We start from the raw sequence: 22,807 nt of genomic DNA, 5'->3' as shown, positions 1-22,807 counted from the left end.
TCACCAAAATTCCCAACTCTATCTCACACACAGTGCTTACAGCCCTTGGAGGAAAAGCAAAGCACAGGAACTGGAGGTTAGTCCAGTGAACACAATGTAGGAGAAGCTGCAATCCTCAAACCTGGTCAAAAAGGAGAGGCATGTGGGTCCCTACCCATAGAGAGGGGCTGGCTAGAGACCTGATACCTGAGCGGGCACTCCTTGAGCAGACCATGGAGGCAGGTCAGAGGCTTAGTTGTCCCAGAACTGTGATATTGCAAAAGCACATTGTGGGGAATTAGGAAATCTAGTGATTCAGGAAAAAGGGAGGGAGAATAAAACTCCTCCAGTGTGTGGAGAAGGCTGGGGAATTAAACACTGAAATTCAGGAGCAACAGCCTCTAATTCTTCCGATGAAGTGAGCTGCAGCTCACGAAAACTTATGCTCTAATAAATTTGTTAGTCTCTAAGGTGCCACAAGTCTTCCTTTTCTTTTTACAGATACAGACTAACACAGCTGCTACTCTGAATCCAGAAAAGGAGAATGTAAAAAACAAGAACTGGGCCATGCAATCTCAGAAGGGACAGGCTCCAAGATCCAAGGAGCCCAGAGGGAAGGCAGCTTGTGGCTGCTGCAGATGGAGACAGCGGGGCCAAGAGTCTCTCCAAACTCTCACTCCTGTTCACCCCGATCTGATTTTATGATCTTTGACCTAGTCTCAAGTCTTGTGTGCAATTTTATACGCACTAGAGATAAAATGTCATTATCAGAAAATTGCTTATTAGCTTGCAATATGCATGGAGGGTCAAGGAGGTGAACATAAATAAATGGGCTATTAAGGGCAGGTCTACACTACAGCCAGCATCCACGCTCTGAGATTGATCCACTGGTGGTCGATTTAGTGGGTCTAGTTAAGACCCGCCAAATCAACTGCAGATTGACTGCAGCTGGCTCTCCAGTCAACTCCTATACTCTATCCCCACGCTCTCCCATCGACCCCCCGCAGTGTACTCCCTGCAGTAACTCAACCTAAGTTATGTTCACTCCAGCTACGTTATTCACATAGCTGGAGTTGCGTGGCGTAGGTCAACTGACCATGGTAGTGTAAACGTAGCCTAAGCTTGCTACAGTTAAGGGCCTTATATTAGGTTGAGGCTTTGTGGGAGTGATTATGATGAAGTCTAGGATTTAGCTGAATAGGCCTCAGGATAAGGAGAGAATCCCAGGTGAGATATTTTGACTCCACATTTTAAAAGACTAACAAGTAATCACCAACAGGTGCAATACACCACAGGATTCTGAAAGAAGGGGGCGGGCTTTAGCAGTTAGGTTGCTATGCAGTAGCTCAGCAGTTGGGCCGCATTCATATATTAGCATTATTAATAAATAGTGATGTAAATAAGTGATGTAAATCATGAGTATTAATGCTTGATGCTTAATTATGGACTTCCCAAAGGCCACATATGGGGTGGGGCAGCTATTGACATTACTGTAATCAGAGTTGTTAGGATAAAGATATTCAGGCCTGTCTGCAAAGGCTTGTACTTTAAGAATTTAGGGGTATTCTTATCACTTGGCTAGTTCTAGAGGTATAAAAGAAAGAATCAAAATCACTGTCTGCTGGTGTAAGGGCCTTCTCTTACTGTGACAGTCTGAGGCCCTGTTCTTAGGCTAAGGCCTCTGGCTAAGCAGCAGAGGCAGCCATAAGCTAGGAAGCGACTGGTCACCTCCTCACATTCCAAACTAGTCACATTGAAATAAGGTGCTATTGGGCTGTTAGGCACTATCAGGACAGGATTGTATTCCTATCACCTCCAGAGAAAGGGAAGTGCCTAGAAAATGTAAAAGGAAACTTAGTTTGATAGCATCCTGTCTGGCAAGAATTCACTTATCAGTAGCTGGGATGTGAAATCGTCACTTCTGTATTGTTCTGTCATTATAGTTCCCACTTTACTATTGTTTGTCTGTATAATCTCTCTGGTTCTGTGATTGTTCCTGTCTGCTGTATAATTAATTTTGCTGGGTGTAAACTAATTAAGGTGGTGGGATATAATTGGTTACATAATCATGCTGACTGTACCTGATCACTTTCCTCTCATCTAAGTGCTTCAGAATTGATTCCTTGAGGACCTGCTGCATGATTTTTCCGGGGACTGAGGTGAGGCTGACTGGCCTTTAGTTCCCAGGATCCTCTTTCTTCCCTTTTTTAAAGATGGGCACTACATTAGCCTTTTTCCAGTCGTCCGGGACCTCCCCCTATCGCCATGAGTTTTCAAAGATAATGGCTCTGCAATCACATCTGCCAACTCCTTTAGCACTCTCGGATGCAATGCATCCGGCCCCATGGACTTTTGCTCGTCCAGATTTTCTAAATAGTCCCGAACCACTTCTTTCTCCACAGAGGGCTGGTCACCTCCTCCCCATGCTGTGCTGCCCAGTGCAGCAGTCTGGGAGCTGACCTTGTTCGTGAAGACAGAGGCAAAAAAAGCATTGAGTACATTAGCTTTTTCCACATCCTCTGTCACTAGGTTGCCTCCCTCATTCAGTAAGGGGCCCACACTTTCCTTGACTTTCTTCTTGTTGCCAACATACCTGAAGAAACCCTTCTTGTTACTCTTAACATCTCTTGCTAGCTGCAATTCCAATTATAACTGCCTGTATTAAATTAAGTTTCTGCGTGTTTCACCAAATTTCATCTTCTCAATTAACTGTGAGCAGCCATGTAAAAGGGCAAGTTGTACCCCAGTATGTAGGTGTAAAAATTGTACAGGCTACACTACCACCCTGACATCATCAACAAGGTGCCCATTTGTGCCTGGGTAGTGGCCCTGCTGTGGGAGGGAGGAATGCATCAAGGACTCAGGGTCGGTGGATGGGGTTGCTGTGCATAGAGACAGGGAGGTTATATGGGGAGTGGGATAATGAGTGGGAGAGGGAGGTCAAGAGTTAAAATAATAATGTTTGGGGGGAAATGTATAATGAAGTGAAACTGAACAGAAATAAAACTGGAGTGCAGGCTGTAAAGCAAAAAGGCCCGGGCAGGGATTTGGGGTTAAAGATCTGGGATCCCCCACAGCTCTAGATCCCCAAAACTCTCCTACCTCCCACTGATCCACCCAGCCCACCTCCTGGGTGCCTTTCCTCCACACTTCCCTCACCTTCTTCCCATTACTCTCAGCCACCAGCACGTCCAGGCACCTTGTGAGCTTCCTATGTTCCCTCCTCGTCTCTCACTACCTCATCCCTCCCTGCTCCTTCTTACCTCTAATCCGGCACATACACTCCTGATGTCCTAGCACCCGAGAATTAGCTACTCCCCGCTTCTCCTCCCCTCCCACAGCTCTGTTCTCCCCTCACCCATGGGGTCCTGAATGGCAACATTATACACTCTCCTATCAAAAGCTGAGCTCATCTGACTGTCACACAAGACATGCATGAGTCATACACCTATTTACTCAATTTAGAATTCTACAGGCAGCATATTTTCCTTTTAAAATGAGGAAAAGGCATGAAAGCTCTAGTTATTAATGTAGTTATTAATGTATCCAATAATGATAAATTAAATGCAATTTTAAAATGACTGACAACACCAAAAAGGCACATGTCCAAAAATTATTCTAGTGGATGGGAGATAAGGCAAAAACAGTGGGGGGGAGCGGGAGGGGCAGAACTTGTCAAAACTTGCATGACGAATACAGGTATAAAGTTATTACTACTCAAGTTCTTTAGAGACCCCACAGCTTCTTATAACCCAGTGGACAGGACTCCTTACCCAGCCAGACCACAGTCTCATAGTTCTCCTGCATGACATCCCTGTAGAGGGCTCTAACAGTGGGGTCCAGCAGAGCCCCCTCTTCCCTGATGAAATATACAGCCACCTCTTCGAAAGTCACCGGTCTCTGAAACAGCAAGAGTCCAACACTCAGTATCTGCTGCCCCAGTCACAACCCCACTATTCACAGAACAGCAGCACCAGGTAAACGGAAGCTTCGGGAGGCACATGTTAACAGAGTCCCACCCCCACCTTGCTTAGAGCAGCCAGGAGGCATCAGAGGGTAGAAAAAGAGAACCATTGTGTCTCCCAGCTGACAGACTAAGGCAGGGTTTTCACATTCATCACATACCTACTAGCCAGAGCCTGGCTCCCTGGTAGGAATCCCAACTCTACAAATAAACTGTATGGAAGAAAGGGGAAGTCGATAGTAAAGAATATAAGATAGAAGGTCAGAATTGTAGAAAATTGGTAACGGAAGCTATCAGAAATCAATGATCAATCAATGAAAATAAGAAGGAAGTTTTTAAAGGTTTATAAAGTTCAAAATTAATCCTAACAATGGTAGTGGTAAATTACTATACAGAAATGGTGGAATTATCAAAAATAATGCAGAAGAGATAGAACTGTTCAATAAATATTTCTCTCCTGGGTTTGGATAAAAACACATGATATAGTCATATCACAAGATGTTGACGACAACACTCTTTCCATTCCAACAATAACTCACAAGGACATTAAACAGCAGCTATTAAAGTTAGACATGTTTAAATCAGCAGGTCCAGACAACTAGTATCCAAGAGTTTTAAAATACCTGGTGGAAGAGTGAGGTGGACTGTTAAGGTTGAATTTACTTAGGACTTGGAACATTGGGGAAATTCCAGAAGACTGGAATAAAGCTAATGCTGTGCCAATATTTAAAAAATGTAAGAGAGATGACCCAGCTAATTAAAAGCGTGTCAGTCTGACATCGATACTGGGCAAGATAATGGAGCATCCAATACTGGATTTCATTAATAAAGAAATAAAGGAGGGTAATGTAATTAGTACCCATTAACAAAGGTTTAGAAAAAATAGATCCTATCAAACTAATTGGATATCCTTAGTGGATGAGATCAAAAGTTTGGTTGCAGCCAGTGATGAGCTGCCAAAATCTTAACAACGGGTTCCCTCCTCACCCCACGAGGGGGTCGTTGCCCATCCCTGCCCCCTGGGACTCCTGCCCCATCCAACCCCCCCGCGTTCCTTCACGCCCCCCCCCTGCCCCGAGGACCCCTGCCCCATCCACCCCCATCCCTGTCCCCTGGCTGCCCCCAGAACCGGGCAGGAAGGTCTCGTGGGCCACCGAAGTGGGTGCCCACTCCACGCCTAAGAGCCAGAGGCACCTGCCGGGGGGCAAGGTGGGGAGTCCCGGGGCTGCTTACCTGGGGCAGCTCCCAGGAGGCATCCGGCAGGTCCCTCTGGCTCCTAGGGGCGGGGGAGCATAGCTAGGGGGGAGCAGCCGCTCCCCCACTGATCACATCAAAAGTGGCGCCTCAGGCGCCGACTCCCTGGGTGCTCCGGGGCTGGAGCACCCACGGGGAAAATTGGTGGGTGCAGAGCACCCACCGGCAGCTCCCCACCCCATGCCTGGCCCCAGCTCACCTCCGCTCCGCCTCCTCCCCTGAACGCACCACCCCGCTCTGCTTCTCCGCGCCCCGCCCCCCGCCCCGGCTTCCCAAGAATCAGCTGTTCGGCAGGAAGCCTGGGAGGGCTGAGAAGCAGGCAGTGGCTTCACGCTCAGGCCAAGGGTGGCAGAGGTGAGCTGGGGCGGGGAGTGGTTCCCCTGCCCCCCCCCCCCCCCGGGGTTAACTGCTGCGGTGCAGGTGGCCCTCCTCCCCCGCCTGAGCTCACCTCCGCCTCCCTGGGCCTGCTTCCCACACGAACAGCTGATTTGCGGGAAGCCTGGGGTGGGGGTGGAGAAGCAGAGCAGGGTGGCGTGTTCAGGGGAGGAGGCGGAGGTGAGCTGCGGCCGGGGGTGGGGCAGGGAGCTGCCGGTGGGTGCTCTGCATCCACCAAATTTTCCCCTTGGGTGCTCCAGCCCTGGAGCACCCGTGGAGTCGGCGCCTAAGACGCCACTTTTGGCCGGTTAAATTTAGAAGCCCTTTTAGAACCAGCTGTCCCTCGCAGAACAACCGGTTCTAAAAGGGCTTCTAAACAACTGGTTCTAGCGAACCGGTGCGAACCAGCTCCAGCTCACCACTGGTTGCAGCTAATAGTATTGATGCAATATACCTAGACTTCTGTAAGGCATATGACTTGGTTCAGCACAATATTTTGACTAAAAAACTAAAATGATACAAAATAAACCTGGCATACGTTAAATAGATTAAAAACTGTGATTGTAAATGGGGAACCATGGTTGAGTGGATCTATTTCTGGAGGGTTCCTGCAAGGATTGGTTCTTGACCCTGTGCTATTTAACATTCTTATCAATGACCTAGAAGAGAATATAAAATCCTCACTGATAAAGTTTGCAGTTGCCACAAAGACTGGGAGTGGTGGTAACTAATGAAGTGTCAGTAGATTCAGGCTCCAGCACTGGAAGTCTGGGACATTTTCCCAGCCCTGGCTGGAGGGTTATTTCCTGTTCCACAAAGAGGGGAAGTTCCATTCCCAACTCCTGTGCCTTGAAATAAGACCCTGCCTGACAGGACACCCCATATTCAGCATAGTGGTATGATTATAATATGATTAGGACAGAATTATAATGCATTTTGTGCAATATGCATCATGTGTGGTGTCATTGGAAAAGTTATGCTTTGCCGAATATGATTATCCTATTTGTGTGCATGTATCATGTTTGTATCTGAAGTTATGGATACAGACTATGTATGAAGTGGTGGATAAGCTGGAGGGTAGGGATAGGATACAGAGGGACCTAGATAATTTAGTGAATTGGGCCAAAATAAAAGTGATGGGGTTCAACAAGGACAAGTACAGAGTCCTGCACTTACGATGGAAGAATCCCATAGACTGCTATAGACTAGGGACCGAGTGACTAGGCAGCAGTTCTGCAGAAAAGGACCCAAGAGTTACAGTGGATGAGCAGCTGGATATAAGTCCGCAGTTTGCCCTTGTTGCCAAGAAGGCTAACGGCATTTTGGGCTGTATAAGTAGGAGCACTGCTAGAAGATCAAGAGACGTGATCATTCCCCTCTATTCGGCATTGGTGAGGCCTCACCTGGAGTACTGTGTCCAGTTTTGGGCCCCACACTACAAGGAGGATGTGGAAAAATTGGAAAGAGTCCAGCGGAGGGCACAAAAATGAATATAACAGGGTTTAAGACAGAACTGGATACATTCATGGAGTTAAGTCCATTAATGGCTATTGGCCAGGATAAGTAAGGAATGGCGTTCCTAGCCTCTGTCAAACGTGGGTGATGAATGGCAGGAGAGAGATCACTTGATCATTACCTGTTAGGTTCACTCACTCTGGGGCACCTGGCACCGGTCACTGTTGGCAGACAGGATACTGAGCTGGATGGACCTTTGGTCTGAACCAGTACAGCCATTCTTATGTTCTTAATAGGGGGCTGGAGCACATGACTTACGAGGAGAGGCTAAGGGAACTGGGTTTGTTTAGTCTGCAGAAGAGAAGAATGAGGGGGGATTTGATAGCTGCTTTCAACGAGGATGGATCTAGACTGTTCTCAGTGGTAGCAGATGACAGAACAAGGAGTAATGGTCTCAAGTTGCAGCGGGGGAGGTTTAGGTTAGATATTAAGAAAAACTTTTTCACAAGAAGGGTGGTGAAGCACTGGAATGGGTTACCTAGGGAGGTGGTGGAATCTCCTTCCTTAGAGGTTTTTAAGGTCAGGCTTGACAAAACCCTGGCTCCAATGATTTGGTCCTGCTTTGAGCAGCGGGTTAGACTAGATGACCTCCTGAGGTCCCTTCCAACCCTGATCTTCTATGAGATTCTAATCTGGGCCACAGTCTTGCACTCCTTTGCACGGGGGTGGGTGTCCAGATCTCAGTTTTACCTGTCACAACAGGGGTGCAGATCTCACTTGGGATCTTCACAACAGCGGGGTCTGACCTATGTTGGGGTCTCTGCAGTGCCTGGCGGAACAGGACCCAGATCTCACTTGGGGTCTCTGCAGCTCCAGGAACAACAAGGTCCCTGATTTTGTTTGCCATCTCTGCAGTACCTGGCACAACTGGAGCCTGATTTCACTTGATGTTGATGCAGGGCCTGGCACAAAAAGGGGGAGGAGCTCAGTCGGGGTCACTGTAGCACCCAGTACAGCAAGGTCCCTGCTTTCTGTAAGGGTCTGTGCAGTTCCTGGCACAAAAGGTGCCCCAAACTTGGTTAGGGTTTGTGCAGTGCCCGGCACACTGGGGCACCTGATCTCAGTCAAGGCCTGAGCCACGCTCAGAACAATAACAGCCCTGATCTCACACAGACACCTGCGGAGAAAAGCAGGAAGATTTTCAAGAATTTGATATCAGTATTTCAGAACTGAGGAGAAAATGGGGCACAAACTAAGGATATGCCAATATAAGAGAGAAGCCCAGCATCTGAGAAGATTTTACGTCACCATTTAACAGGTCAAGAGAAAAGAGGGAAAGTTTGAGGGGAACAACAACAGAATGGGATGGATTCTTGTTGCCTCACATTCACGTGGCCAGCAGGGAGCCCTGGGTGATGTGGCTTTCACAGGGGAAAGGAGTGGGGCTGGAGTCAGGTCAGAAGGGGAGGGGCTGGCCATGGTGTCTGGGAATGTGACTAGCAGGCAGTGGGCTGGGCAAGGTGGGGGTGGGGGAAGTAGCCGGGACTGGAAACCTGGGATTGAGCCTTCTCCCTGGGGGATACTTGCTCCTCGCTCCCCTTCCTGGGCCTTCCCATGCCCTGTGGCCAGCAGAGAGTGGCCCCCCCAGCCCAGCCCAGCCCAGCGGTATCCCTGTCTCAGGGCTCTCCCAGCCTCTGCCCATTAACCCTCTTGCCAGTTCAGAAATCACTCAGGGGAACGATTTCCCACCGAAAAAAGGACAAGTCACTGCAGGTAAAAATGGGGTGGAAACACCAGAAACCTGAGATTTGAACTGGCCACGGGTGAAGTGGGGAGCAAATGGGGTACAGTGGGGGGAGGAGAACAAAGACCCTCTCAGCGATATGGGCGGGGGGGGTCACCCTGGATGTTGCTCGTTGCTCTCTAGAAAGAAAGGGGGCAGGACGGGGGTCCCCAGGGCAGCGGGAAATCCGAGGGGATCTCAGCCCCCCCTTCTCTCCCCACTCCTTGGGGGTCACCTGCTCTTCTCCCCTCCCGCCCATGTCCAGGCTGCACAGACATTTCCCATCCGCCCCTTCCCAGACCCCCCCCCCCCCCCCCCCCCCGGCAGCCTCCCGCCCAGCCACACGCAGGAACCCCAGGGCAGAGCCTGGCCGGGCCCGCGGGGCGCTGGGCTCCTGCTGGGGCAGCAGCTCCGAGCCCCCCACGCCGCGGCGCGGGCCCCCCAGGGAACAGATCCCGCCGCTGCCAGATGCCTGGTCCCCCCCGGACACGGGGGCAGAGTCGCCGCCCGGCCCCGGCCCCGCCCCCGGGGCTCGCTCTGGTACCTGGAGGCTGCAGCTCCGCAGCACGGGGTGACTCCAGCGGGAGCAGGGCCCGGGCCGGGCACGGGGAGTTAACGAAGGTCTCCCCGGCACAGACCCTCTGCTCAGCCCGGCCCCCAGCCCCAGGGAGCAGCAGCGGGGCAGCTCTGCCTCTGCGCATGCGGGGCTCTCCCCAACCCCCCGATCTGCGCATGCCCAGAGCCGGGAGACACAAAAACTCTTCTCCGGCTCCGGGAGAGGATCCAACGGCCCCGCACGAGCCAGGCAGAGCCGCAGCGCCCCGCGCGCGTTCACTGCCCGGCGCGTCCTCCCCCGGCCCAACGTCACTTCCGCTCCCTGGAGAGTCAAGAACTACATCTCCCATCCTGCCCGGGGGGGGACTTCCTTCCTCCTCTGCCCAATGTCACTTCCGGTCCCTGGAGAGTCGGGAGCTCCATCTCCAAAGCAGGCTGCTGGGAACAGAGCTGCTGCTTAAGGGTTACTTGTCACACAGACACTGAGTGTGTCCTTGAATGCTGGCTGGGAGCATCCAGACAAGGGAGCTCCAGCAGCAGAATATTGAAACTCACCCAGAGGACACAACTCCTCACTGGTCTGGATGGCATCTCAGTGTGTCAAAATGGCCTAGGCTGGTAGTGAAACTTCTTGAGACATTGGGAGTCTTGCTCCCCCTTCACCATGTGTAATAGCCACAATCTCTCTTCTCTGCAGGCTCCTCTCATTGCCAGAGTCATATGACACCGATTCTTACTTTTCACATTCAGCTTTTCCAGACTAATTAGGATCTGTTGCTCCTGAATGATGGCTTCTAACTTCCCAGTGTTCTGCACACCCAGGGATTTTCCTACTCCCTCCCATTACACTGGGCTCACTAAACTCCCTAGTACATAAATCCAGCCATAGTGGGTCAGATCAAAGTTCCATCTAGCCCAGTATCCTGTCTTCTGACAGTGACCAAGGCCAGGTGCCCCAGAGATAATGAACAGAACAGGAAATCAACAAGTGATCCATCTCCTGACGTCCATTCCCAGCTTCTGGCAATCAGGGGCTAGGGACATCATCCATGCACATTCTGGCTAATGGCCATTCATGGACCTATCCTCCATGAATTTACCTTGTTCGGTTTTTGAACTCCGTTCTAGTCTTGGCCTTCACAGCATCCTCTGGCAAAGAGTTCCACGGGTTGACTGTGCGTTGTGTGAAGAAATGCTTCCTTTGGTTTGTTTTAAATCTGCTGCCTATTACTTTCATTGGGTGCACTCCTAGTTCTTGTGTTAGGAGGAGGAGTAAATAACACTTCCTTATTTACTTTCTCCACAGCAGTCTTGATTTTATAAACTTCTATCATATCTCCCCTTCGTTGTCTCTTTTCCAAGCTGAAAAGTCCCAGATTTTTAATCTCTCCTCATAAAGAAGCTGTTCCATACCCCTAATCATTTTTGTTGCTCTTTTCTGAACCTTTTCCAATTCCAATTGTGGAAGAAAACAAACTCCACTCTCAGGTTGGAAGCAACAAAATCAGAGACAGCTTTATTCGAGCAATTGCAAGGGAAGAAAACAGCTGACAGAGAGCATCTCTGCCTCAGTTTCTCCAAAGTACAAGCAAAATCACACAAACATTTATACCTCTTTGTGACGTGCAGAAATTGAAAACATCTTCATTTTATTTAGACTATTTACTATCTAATCCAGTATTTTCTCACTTTCTCTTCTCAAAACGTCGTTATCTCAAGACTAGGTCACACTGACTATTCTGCTGTTTCCCACTCGCTTCTGACATGAGCCCTGCTTCTACAGGTCTCACAATATTAGGCTAAGACTTAACAAAACAGTTGCTCTGTTTCTGACACTTAAATGGCTGCACTTAAACCCTCTCTTTTTTTCCCTGCTTCCACACTCCCCGCTTTTCTGCTTCCTTTATCACAACTAACATTCTTAAACCTCCAATTGCAGCAAGCCTTGTATTTCTGTTTCTAGCTCAGGAGGATCAGAATCAGCCCTATAAGTCTTAACTGGATATAACGATAACGCCTTATTAGTATGAACATGAAAGGCATTTTTATTAGTACGTCCCTTACAACAACAGTAACATATTATTATACTAAACAAAAGCAATACATGCATTAATATCCCCATTGTAATAATATGCTGGAGTTGTTTCATTGCGTTACATAGCACATTACATCATAATTAGTACACAAAGTAGACGCTCTATAGGCTGTATGAAAAGCATATTTTTCAATTTGATATATATTCTGAAGCACATGGATTTGACCCTGTAAATCAGAAATTTTCCTAACCTCTGGTAGGAGTGAGTGTAAATTTTGAAACCGGTCGGGTATCAAAGTGGTCCAATTAAAAGAAATCTGATACCCAAGGTCCAATTGTAGGGTTTTTTCTGCAGGCCAAGAAATAATGTGATTTCCTGTGATCGTAGTGAGATTAAAATGTAAGTCTTGCAAAGCGGTGGCCTTAACATATACACAACTATCATTAGCTTGGAAAAGTAACTGTCCTGTCCGGGTAGTTCCTTGTCCCATACCTTCTCAACAGACTGTGTCAAATATTGTGACAACTTCCCCCTGCTTCAATTTCGTTACACATTGAAGCTGCGGGGATTTATAAGGGCCATAATATCCACTGATTCCCTATTTCAATCCAAATATCAGGTGTTATTCCAGGAGCACTAACAACAAATCGGCTAGGCATACCAGGTGGTCTAATCTCCCAGACATCACGGTGAATAATCCAGTCCCACATGCATCCTCCCCATGGACCCAGCAGGATTCGGTATGTAGGAGTCCACACCCCTGCTACCGGCCCATATGCTTGGAAGGAGCACTGCAAGTACTTGCAACTCCATCCTGAAAATCTCCAAGTACGTCTCCATGGCCACAAATCAGATGGTACTCCTGAAGCATTAGTAAGGGCAGTGGGCCAAGCCTGATGCTCAAGATCACTCCAAATGGCCATCAGCTGGTCATTCAGGAAATCCTGAATCTCTGAACATGCTAGATCCCACTGCAATTCCTTTCCCGCCTCAGTGATATTCAACACCATTCCTGTCAACAGCTCCAGGGTCATTGAACTAAGGGTGGAAATAACATGTAATTCACCACCTCCAGCTTGCACCTGAGTCAGTTGTGCTCCAGTAATAAGACCAGTGGCTTTCTCTAGTTGTCCTAATTTCTCATCATGTAGTTGTCCCTTAAGAATATTCCAAATTGCTGCTGCACTATTTGCACCATCCCATAAGTGACCAGCTAAGTCTCCCTTCTTTCGAGAGGAGACCCGTGCTCTTTGCTGTTCTAGCCAGATAGCAGCTCCCTTGGAACAATTGGGATATGTGGAAGTAATTTGAAAGCTGGATGGGGCAGGGTGAATGTCACAGCCCCTAATGTGGCATTAATTATGGTTATTCAATGTCCTAGTACATCTTTTTCGGGGATAGCATTATACCACATCTGTTGTTTAACTATTTTCAAATATTTTTGAGAGGCATTAACATCAATAGCTTAAGAAGGGGTATATTGTAAGATGGTACAGGTTAAATTGTTAGTTATTGGGATCATTTCAGTACAGATAAAATTTCTAGTGGCAGAACATATTCTCTGAGTATGAGTCTGGTTATTTACTACATGGATAACTAAACAACAACAAGGGCCCCTTTCTCCCAATACACTACAAACCCCTGGAATGGCCATCATATCAACACCTTCATAAAACCCATCTATTTCCCATTCAAATTCCCTAGAATCATTTGTGGTAATGTCATATACTTCTATTTCTACTGGTCCATTTGTTCTCCATCCAACTGTTTGCTCATATGACATGTCCTGAACCTTAAAAAATAAATTTTCCAAACAATACTTAAATAAATCACCAGCATGTGAAGGCCTTGGCCATTGGGTTTCATCAGACTAGATAGTATTGTCTGTATCTGGGTATGTTACAGGGGTGGTAAAGGCAGTGATAACGGCGGTAATAGCAGGGGCAGTGGTTGTGGCAATAGGGCGTTTTTGATATTCCTCATCTGAAATCCAATTAGGTAGATCTGTACATTCCCAGGGTACCTGTCCAACAGCACACTGTGCAGGCGATGGAATGAACCCCAAAATCCAGTGAACACCACATTCCCAAGATTGGTCACAAGATTTCCTCCTGGCCAGCCTACAATACTCCGTTTCTTCCACCAGGGCCCGTTCTTAATGTCCTTTGTAGTCAGGAACTCCTGGGCCTTGGCAGGTTCGACGGAGCGAGAGTTTCTTTTTCTTCTTTCCTGGAACAGTCATGGTCCAGTATCATACAGGGGAGAGATTACATCACCCTGCAGAGCTCTGGTTTCTTTAGCAAATGCTGATGACACAATGATTTCATCAGCAGACAAGGGAGAGGTTACTAGCACTTCACTTTGTCCTTTTCTCCTGCCGTTCAGGAGAAGGAACAGAAGTAGAAACAAGCTGATCAGCAGTTGAGGGCCTCAACCCGGCTTGAAAAAACATCAACTAGTACTCATACATATTCATAATTACAACATTTAGACATTTGAATAAAATCAATCTGAATATTTACAAACGGTCCCCATGGAGCGGGATGGGCTGCTTGTCTGGTTTTAACAGCTTTACCAACATTGTGTTGCTGGCAGATTGAACATTGTTGGCAGTAGTGCTGGGACACCAATCGTATCCCACTGCAGCAAGCACCTCCCCTTTGCTCACATGCGCCACCCCGTGGTGCACGTGAGCAAGATAGGGCAGAAGCACTCTTGGTTCAACCAGCCGGCCGTCCTGGAAGCGCCAAAAATTCTCAGGGTGTAAAGTGCACCCAGCAACACTCCAAGAACATTTTTCGGTCTCTGGTGCCATCTCCTGGATCCTGCCAAGGTCATCGAGGGAAGCCCGTGGAGGTTGCTCAACTAAGGCAAAAATAAAAGCAGCCTGAGGGGCAGAAAGGGCCGCATCCTTGGCTGCTGAATCATTTCCACGTGAAGCATTTCCACAAGTAACTTCATCATGAGGGGTTTGATCAGCCAGGCGTTTTACAATGGCAACAGCTTTGGCCAACAAAAGAGCATCGAAAAGAGCAGATACATACTGACTATTCTTAATGGGTTTAGGGTTAGGGTGTTAGAGGGTTAGGGTTAAGGGTGTAGGGGTAGGGTTTAGGGTGGGGGTTAGGGGTTTAGGGGTAGGGGGTAGGTTAAGGGTGAGGGTTTAGGGTTAAGGGGTTTGGGGTTAGCTTTAGGGTTGGGGTTAGGGCTAAGGGGTTAGGGTTAAGGGTTGGGATTAGGTTAAGGTTAGGGTTTTAGGGGTTAGGGATTTAGGGGTTGGGGTAGGGGCCTTAGGGGTAGGGTTAAGGGTTAGGTTTTAGGGTTGGGGTCAGAGGGTAGGGGTTAGGGGTTAGGGCTAGGTTTAGGGGTTGGGGTTAGGGTTTTAGGGTTAAGGGTGAGGGTTGGGTTTAGGGATAGACAAGAAAAAAGCAACCTATTATGGCTGCAGTATTAATCTTCTAGCCTACTTGATGCATTTCTTCAGCCCTCATGGCATATCTGGATTCTCTAGATGCTAAGATTTCATTTACAAAGCCAAGTAGATTCCAGCCTTCATGATAACAATTGCAAGGGTATCTTTGCAAGCTGAGTAATCCAAAGTAATGTTACCTTCATGAATCTGCAGAGACTGAAGCAACAGATTTTGATTCTTCTCTTTCATATGCTAGTGTAAATCAGGAGACAAAACCATGGAAAACCACATCCTCGTGGACTGACAGATGTGAACAGCCCTGCCCCAATTACTCTCAATGGGGTGTTTCAAGCGTCAGCATTAAATATTTCATAGCCAGATCACCTTAGCAGATGAAATGGGGAAGGGACTAGGAATCAAGAGTTGTTGCAGGGAGGAAAATGCAGATGGAAGAAAGGGGGTGGGGGTGGGGGGGAAGACCCAGAAAGGAAGATATGGAAAGAAAAGAAAGATAAAACGCACTGTCCTAAGGTTGAGCATATTTTGCCATTGAGTGATGCTGAATGCGAATTTGTTCAGAGCAAAGAAATACTAAAAGCTTAGACTGAGATTTTTAAAGAGTATAAGGGGGTTAGGTACACAAATCCCACCGACTTTCTGTGGGAGTTAAGTATCTAATCTCTTTTGAAAATTCCAACCTTAGTCACTACATGAAGGCGGACACTCACACAAATGCATTCCAGAAGTATGGTACCAGTACCCTGATACCAAGTATGGTACAAACACACCCCAAAGATAATGAGAACACACTGACCCCTCCTAAAGAGAAGGTCAGGATGACAGTAATAATGGATAGAGATGTTCTGATCGAACCAACATGTACAAGGTAATGGATGGTAACAACCCACGTCAGGGGGAAGTAACTAACTATGGTCAAAATACTTGTTTGTATTGGTGTATAAAATGGAGTCTCAGAGGGAGTGTCTTTGGCCGGCCTGTGGGAGGTGGGGAATAGAAAGTTCCGCCATTCACTGAGCTGCGTCCATTGTCACAGGCATACATGTCTTAGTATCCCCGTAGAGTCTGCTGGATGCTATTACTTTTCTTTGTTGACAATAAACCTGGCCGGGTGTCTTCGTACCTTAATGAATCTCATGGTCGTTGGGCAGTTTGATCGAGGTCTGCTGTGCCAGCTGTCTGCACAGAGCTGGGATGGCACACAGAGGGAACACACCCAGCCACACATTTGACAATATCATTTTACAATATCTACATATGCCAGACTAGACCAGCAGTATTTTAAATGTGCAGTATTCAAGACTAAAGCAGACAAGAAAAGGGAAAGCTACAAAGCGTGCTTCTCAAAAGGCGCACTCATAGTGGTACCCTGTAATGAAATTAGGGGCAAGATTTTTCAGAAGATCCCCTGTAATGTACTAATCATAGCAGACTCTGAACACTTGTTTCCCTTTGAAGGGTGCTCCCAGACAATCAGGTAAGTAGGTCACACTATAAATGGTTGACATCTACTCAGCACATCCAAAAAAATGAGTCTGCAAATGGACTGTACTAAATTAAACTACATTGTGTTAGGGCCTATTTCCTTGGCTAGTTACTACACTGCAAGCCAGGGTGCGAATCTATGGCACACTGGTTTGCCATGCCGTAACAACTGGTGTGGACACCGCTACAGCGCAGTGAAAATCCCAGAGCGTGGCTTCGTGGAACTTTCACGGCACTGTAGCAGCATCCACATCGGACATTGCTGAGCAGCAAGCTGGCGCACAGCAGAGTCACAGCCTGGCTTGCGGGTAGTGACTTGTCATATAGAAATAAAAGCAAATAAGAACAGAAAACTAAAAAGAAAGGGAGTACTTGTGGCACCTTAGAGACTAACCAATTTATTTGAGCATGAGGTTTCGTGAGCTACAGCTCACTTCATCAGATGCATACCGTGGAAACTGCAGCAGACTTTATATATACACAGAGAATATGAAACAATACCTCCTCCCACCCCACTGTCCTGCTGGTAATAGCTTATCTAAAGTAATCTTCAGGTTAGGCCATTTCCAGCACAAATCCAGGTTTTCTCACCCTCCACCCCCCCACACAAATTCACTCTCCTGCTGGTGATAGCCCATCCAAAGTGACAACTCTTTACACAATGTGCATGATAATGAAGTTAGGCCATTTCCTGCACAAATCCAGGTTCTCTCACTCCCTCACCCCCCTCCAAAAACCCACCCCCATACACACACAGACTCACTCTCCTGCTGGTAATAGCTCGTCCAAACTGACCACTCTCCAAGTTTAAATCCAAGTTAAACCAGAACATCTGGGGGGGGGGGTAGGAAAAAACAAGAGGAAATAGGCTACCTTGCATAATGACTTAGCCACTCCCAGTCTCTATTTAAGCCTAAATTAATAGTATCCAATTTGCAAATGAATTCCAATTCAGCAGTTTCTCGCTGGAGTCTGGATTTGAAGTTTTTTTGTTTTAAGATAGCGACCTTCATGTCTGTGATTGCGTGACCAGAGAGATTGAAGTGTTCTCCGACTGGTTTATGAATGTTATAATTCTTGACATCTGATTTGTGTCCATTTATTCTTTTACGTAGAGACTGTCCAGTTTGACCAATGTACATGGCAGAGGGTCATTGCTGGCACATGATGGCATAAATCACATTGGTGGATGTGCAGGTGAACGAGCCTCTGATAGTGTGGCTGATGTTATTAGGCCCTGTGATGGTGTCCCCTGAATAGATATGTGGGCACAATTGGCAACGGGCTTTGTTGCAAGGATAAGTTCCTGGGTTAGTGGTTCTGTTGTGTGGTATGTGGTTGTTGGTGAGTATTTGCTTCAGGTTGCGGGGCTGTCTGTAGGCAAGGACTGGCCTGTCTCCCAAGATTTGTGAGAGTGCTGGGTCATCCTTTAGGATAGGTTGTAGATCCTTAATAATGCGTTGGAGGGGTTTTAGTTGGGGGCTGAAGGTGACGGCTAGTGGCGTTCTGTTATTTTCTTTGTTAGGTCTGTCCTGTAGTAGGTAACTTCTGGGAACTCTTCAATAACAGAACGCCACTAGCCGTCACCTTCAGCCCCCAACTAAAACCCATCCAACGCATTATTAAGGATCTACAACCTATCCTAAAGGATGACCCAACACTCTCACAAATCTTGGGAGACAGGCCAGTCCTTGCCTACAGACAGCCCCGCAACCTGAAGCAAATACTCACCAACAACCACATACCACACAACAGAACCACTAACCCAGGAACTTATCCTTGCAACAAAGCCCGTTGCCAATTGTGCCCACATATCTATTCAGGGGACACCATCACAGGGCCTAATAACATCAGCCACACTATCAGAGGCTCGTTCACCTGCACATCCACCAATGTGATTTATGCCATCATGTGCCAGCAATGACCCTCTGCCATGTACATTGGTCAAACTGGACAGTCTCTACGTAAAAGAATAAATGGACACAAATCAGATGTCAAGAATTATAACATTCATAAACCAGTCGGAGAACACTTCAATCTCTCTGGTCACGCAATCACAGACATGAAGGTCGCTATCTTAAAACAAAAAAACTTCAAATCCAGACTCCAGCGAGAAACTGCTGAATTGGAATTCATTTGCAAATTGGATACTATTAATTTAGGCTTAAATAGAGACTGGGAGTGGCTAAGTCATTATGCAAGGTAGCCTATTTCCTCTTGTTTTTTCCTACCCCCCCCCCCCCAGATGTTCTGGTTTAACTTGGATTTAAACTTGGAGAGTGGTCAGTTTGGACGAGCTATTACCAGCGGGAGAGTGAGTCTGTGTGTGTATGGGGGTGGGTTTTTGGAGGGGGGTGAGGGAGTGAGAGAACCTGGATTTGTGCAGGAAATGGCCTAACTTCATTATCATGCACATTGTGTAAAGAGTTGTCACTTTGGATGGGCTATCACCAGCAGGAGAGTGAATTTGTGTGGGGGGGTGGAGGGTGAGAAAACCTGGATTTGTGCTGGAAATGGCCTAACCTGACGATTACTTTAGATAAGCTATTACCAGCAGGACAGTGGGGTGGGAGGAGGTATTGTTTCATATTCTCTGTGTATATATAAAGTCTGCTGCAGTTTCCACAGTAGGCATCTGATGAAGTGAGCTGTAGCTCACGAAACCTCATGCTCAAATAAATTGGTTAGTCTCTAAGGTGCCACAAGTACTCCTTTTCTTTTTGCGAATACAGACTAATACGGCTGTTACTCTGAAACCTGTCATTATGCAAGGCACTGCATTTAGCCGTATGGAGTGGAAATCTATCAACTGCATGAAAAAACTTGCACAGATACAGACAGACATCTTCTTCCTTTCCAAATGCAAACAGATGGACATCGTACCAAAAGGACTGAAGGTAAAAAATCCACTACAATCTACATACCACACAGACTATGCTGACAGCTTGTGCCACACGTTCTCAAAGAAACTGCGGAATCACCTGATCAACATCCTCTACAGCAAACAGGGAAAGATTAAGAATGAGCTCTCAAAACTGGATACTCTCATAAAAAACCAACCTTCCACAGAAACTTCCTCGTGGCTGGATTTTACTAATACTAGACAAGCCATTTACAACGCACACTTTGCTTCTCTACAAAAGAAAAAGGACACTAAACTTTCTAAACTACTACATGCTACAAGGGGCCACAGCAATGGTTCCCTCAACCCACCTAGAAATATTGTTAACCTATCCAACTATACTCTCAGCCCAGCAGAAGCAGCTGTTCTATCTCGGGGCCTCTCCTTCTGCCCCTCCACCCCCACGAACATGATACAGTTCTGTGGTGACCTAGAATCCTATTTTCGACGTCTCCGACTCAAGGAATATTTCCAAAATACCTCTGAACAACATACTAATCCACAGAGGTCTCCCTACCAACACTACAGAAAGAAGGATTCTGGGTGGACTCCTCCTGAAGGTCGAAACAGCAGACTGGACTTCTACATAGACTGCTTCCGCCGACGTGCACGGGCTGAAATTGTGGAAAAGCAGCATCACTTGCCCCATAACCTCAGCCATGCGGAACGCAATGCCATCCACAGCCTCAGAAACAACTCTGACATCATAATCAAAAAGGCTGACAAAGGAGGTGCTGTTGTCATCATGAATAGGTCGGAATATGAACAAGAGGCTGCTCGGCAGCTCTCCAACACGAGTTTCTACAAGCCATTACCCTATGATCCCACTGAGAGTTACCAAAAGCAACTACAGCATTTGCTCAAGAAACTTCCTGAAAAAGCACAAGATCAAATCCGCACACACACACCCCTGGAACCCCGACCTGGGATATTCTATCTACTACCCAAGATCCATAAACCTGGAAATCCTGGGCGCCCCATCATCTCAGGCATTGGCACCCTGACAGCAGGATTGTCTGGCTATGTAGACTCCCTCCTCAGGCCCTATGCTACCAGCACTCCCAGCTACCTTCGAGACACCACTGACTTCCTGAGGAAACTTCAATCCATCGGTGATCTTCCTCATAACACCATCCTGGCCACTATGGATGTAGAAGCCCTCTACACCAACATTCCACACAAAGATGGACTACAAGCCGTCAGGAACACTATCCCCGATAATGTCACGGCTAACCTGGTGGCTGAACTTTGTGACTTTGTCCTTACCCATAACTATTTCACATTTGGGGACAATGTATACCTTCAGATCAGCGGCACTGCTATGGGTACCCGCATGGCCCCACAGTATGCCAACATTTTTATGGCTGATTTAGAACAACGCTTCCTCAGCTCTCGTCCCCTAATGCCCCTACTCTACTTGCGCTATATTGATGACATCTTCATCATCTGGACCCATGGAAAAGAAGCCCTTGAGGAATTCCACCATGATTTCAACAATTTCCATCCCACCATCAACCTCAGCCTGGTCCAGTCCACACAAGAGATCCACTTCCTGGACACTACAGTGCTAATAAACAATGGTCACATAAACACCACCCTATACCGGAAACCTACTGACCGCTATTCCTACCTGCATGCCTCCAGCTTTCACCCTGACCACACCACACGATCCATCGTCTACAGCCAAGCTCTGCGATACAACCGCATTTGCTCCAACCCCTCAGACAGAGACAAACACCTACAAGATCTCTGTCAAGCTTTCTTACAACTACAATACCCACCTGCGGAAGTAAAGAAACAGATTGATAGAGCCAGAAGAGTTCCCAGAAGTTACCTACTACAGGACAGGCCTAACAAAGAAAATAACAGAACGCCACTAGCCGTCACCTTCAGCCCCCAACTAAAACCCCTCCAACGCATTATTAAGGATCTACAACCTATCCTAAAGGATGACCCAGCACTCTCACAAATCTTGGGAGACAGGCCAGTCCTTGCCTACAGACAGCCCCGCAACCTGAAGCAAATACTCACCAACAACCACATACCACACAACAGAACCACTAACCCAGGAACTTATCCTTGCAACAAAGCCCGTTGCCAATTGTGCCCACATATCTATTCAGGGGACACCATCACAGGGCCTAATAACATCAGCCACACTATCAGAGGCTCGTTCACCTGCACATCCACCAATGTGATTTATGCCATCATGTGCCAGCAATGACCCTCTGCCATGTACATTGGTCAAACTGGACAGTCTCTACGTAAAAGAATAAATGGACACAAATCAGATGTCAAGAATTATAACATTCATAAACCAGTCGGAGAACACTTCAATCTCTCTGGTCACGCAATCACAGACATGAAGGTCGCTATCTTAAAACAAAAAAACTTCAAATCCAGACTCCAGCGAGAAACTGCTGAATTGGAATTCATTTGCAAATTGGATACTATTAATTTAGGCTTAAATAGAGACTGGGAGTGGCTAAGTCATTATGCAAGGTAGCCTATTTCCTCTTGTTTTTTCCTACCCCCCCCCCGCAGATGTTCTGGTTTAACTTGGATTTAAACTTGGAGAGTGGTCAGTTTGGACGAGCTATTACCAGCAGGAGAGTGAGTCTGTGTGTGTATGGGGGTGGGTTTTTGGAGGGGGGTGAGGGAGTGAGAGAACCTGGATTTGTGCAGGAAATGGCCTAACTTCATTATCATGCACATTGTGTAAAGAGTTGTCACTTTGGATGGGCTATCACCAGCAGGAGAGTGAATTTGTGTGGGGGGGTGGAGGGTGAGAAAACCTGGATTTGTGCTGGAAATGGCCTAACCTGACGATTACTTTAGATAAGCTATTACCAGCAGGACAGTGGGGTGGGAGGAGGTATTGTTTCATATTCTCTGTGTATATATAAAGTCTGCTGCAGTTTCCACGGTATGCATCTGATGAAGTGAGCTGTAGCTCACGAAACCTCATGCTCAAATAAATTGGTTAGTCTCTAAGGTGCCACAAGTACTCCTTTTCTTTTTGCGAATACAGACTAACACGGCTGTTACTCTGAAACCAGAAAACTAAAAGATTCCTCTCCTAGCCAGATGGAAGAGTTACCTCCACCTGCTGGAGACATGAAAATAACTGAGCAGGGTCATCCACCCACTTCATTTTTTATGAGGCGGCACAATGAGAGTTTTGCTTTTTTCTTGCCCTCATTTGCTGGTAAGAAGGAATTATACCAAGCTAGCACAGGAGAATTTGGAAGGGGGAAAATTCTCTGTCTTCTTTAAATGCAGATCCAAGAATTGTATAAAAAGGGTTTGCTGGGAAATGCAAACAAATATGCTTTGTATCAAATGTGTCAAAAATGATGAATTCATACAGAATACAAGCGTTAGGGGAGGCTACAAATCTGTAAATTGTCTAGTATAATCGCTTTTCAAACAAAACTAATTTAGGTAAACGTTTTTAAGTCTGAAAGAATTTTGTTTTTTGCATCAAAACCTGAATGTCTGGTGGAGGGTGAAGGTACCAAGTTCCTGTAACTTCATGATGACATTTTATTATAACTCTTCATTCACATTTCAACCTGGTCTTCCATAT

The 22,807-nt window shown here is 47.0% G+C and overlaps 1 pseudogene across 1 annotated transcript in view; it reads right to left on the bottom strand.

Annotated features, from left to right (window-relative positions):
• Nucleotides 1-15,969, bottom strand: part of LOC144265425 (uncharacterized) — a 29,654-nt pseudogene extending 13,685 nt beyond the window's left edge. Inside the window, exons 1-5 of the transcript XR_013346270.1 lie at nucleotides 15,955-15,969; nucleotides 14,070-14,138; nucleotides 13,526-13,630; nucleotides 9,355-9,687; nucleotides 3,753-3,879 (exon numbers count right to left, since the gene is read on the bottom strand). The product of XR_013346270.1 is annotated as an uncharacterized LOC144265425 (transcript). The remainder of the gene's footprint in view (nucleotides 1-3,752; nucleotides 3,880-9,354; nucleotides 9,688-13,525; nucleotides 13,631-14,069; nucleotides 14,139-15,954) is intronic.
• Nucleotides 15,970-22,807: the final 6,838 nt, after the last annotated feature.

The sequence above is a fragment of the Eretmochelys imbricata genome, chromosome 5, assembly GCF_965152235.1.
Source record: "Eretmochelys imbricata isolate rEreImb1 chromosome 5, rEreImb1.hap1, whole genome shotgun sequence".
Lineage (NCBI taxonomy): Eukaryota > Metazoa > Chordata > Testudines > Cheloniidae > Eretmochelys > Eretmochelys imbricata.
Note: the sequence above shows the minus strand (reverse complement) of the source record. Positions and strands in the feature narration are given on the sequence as shown.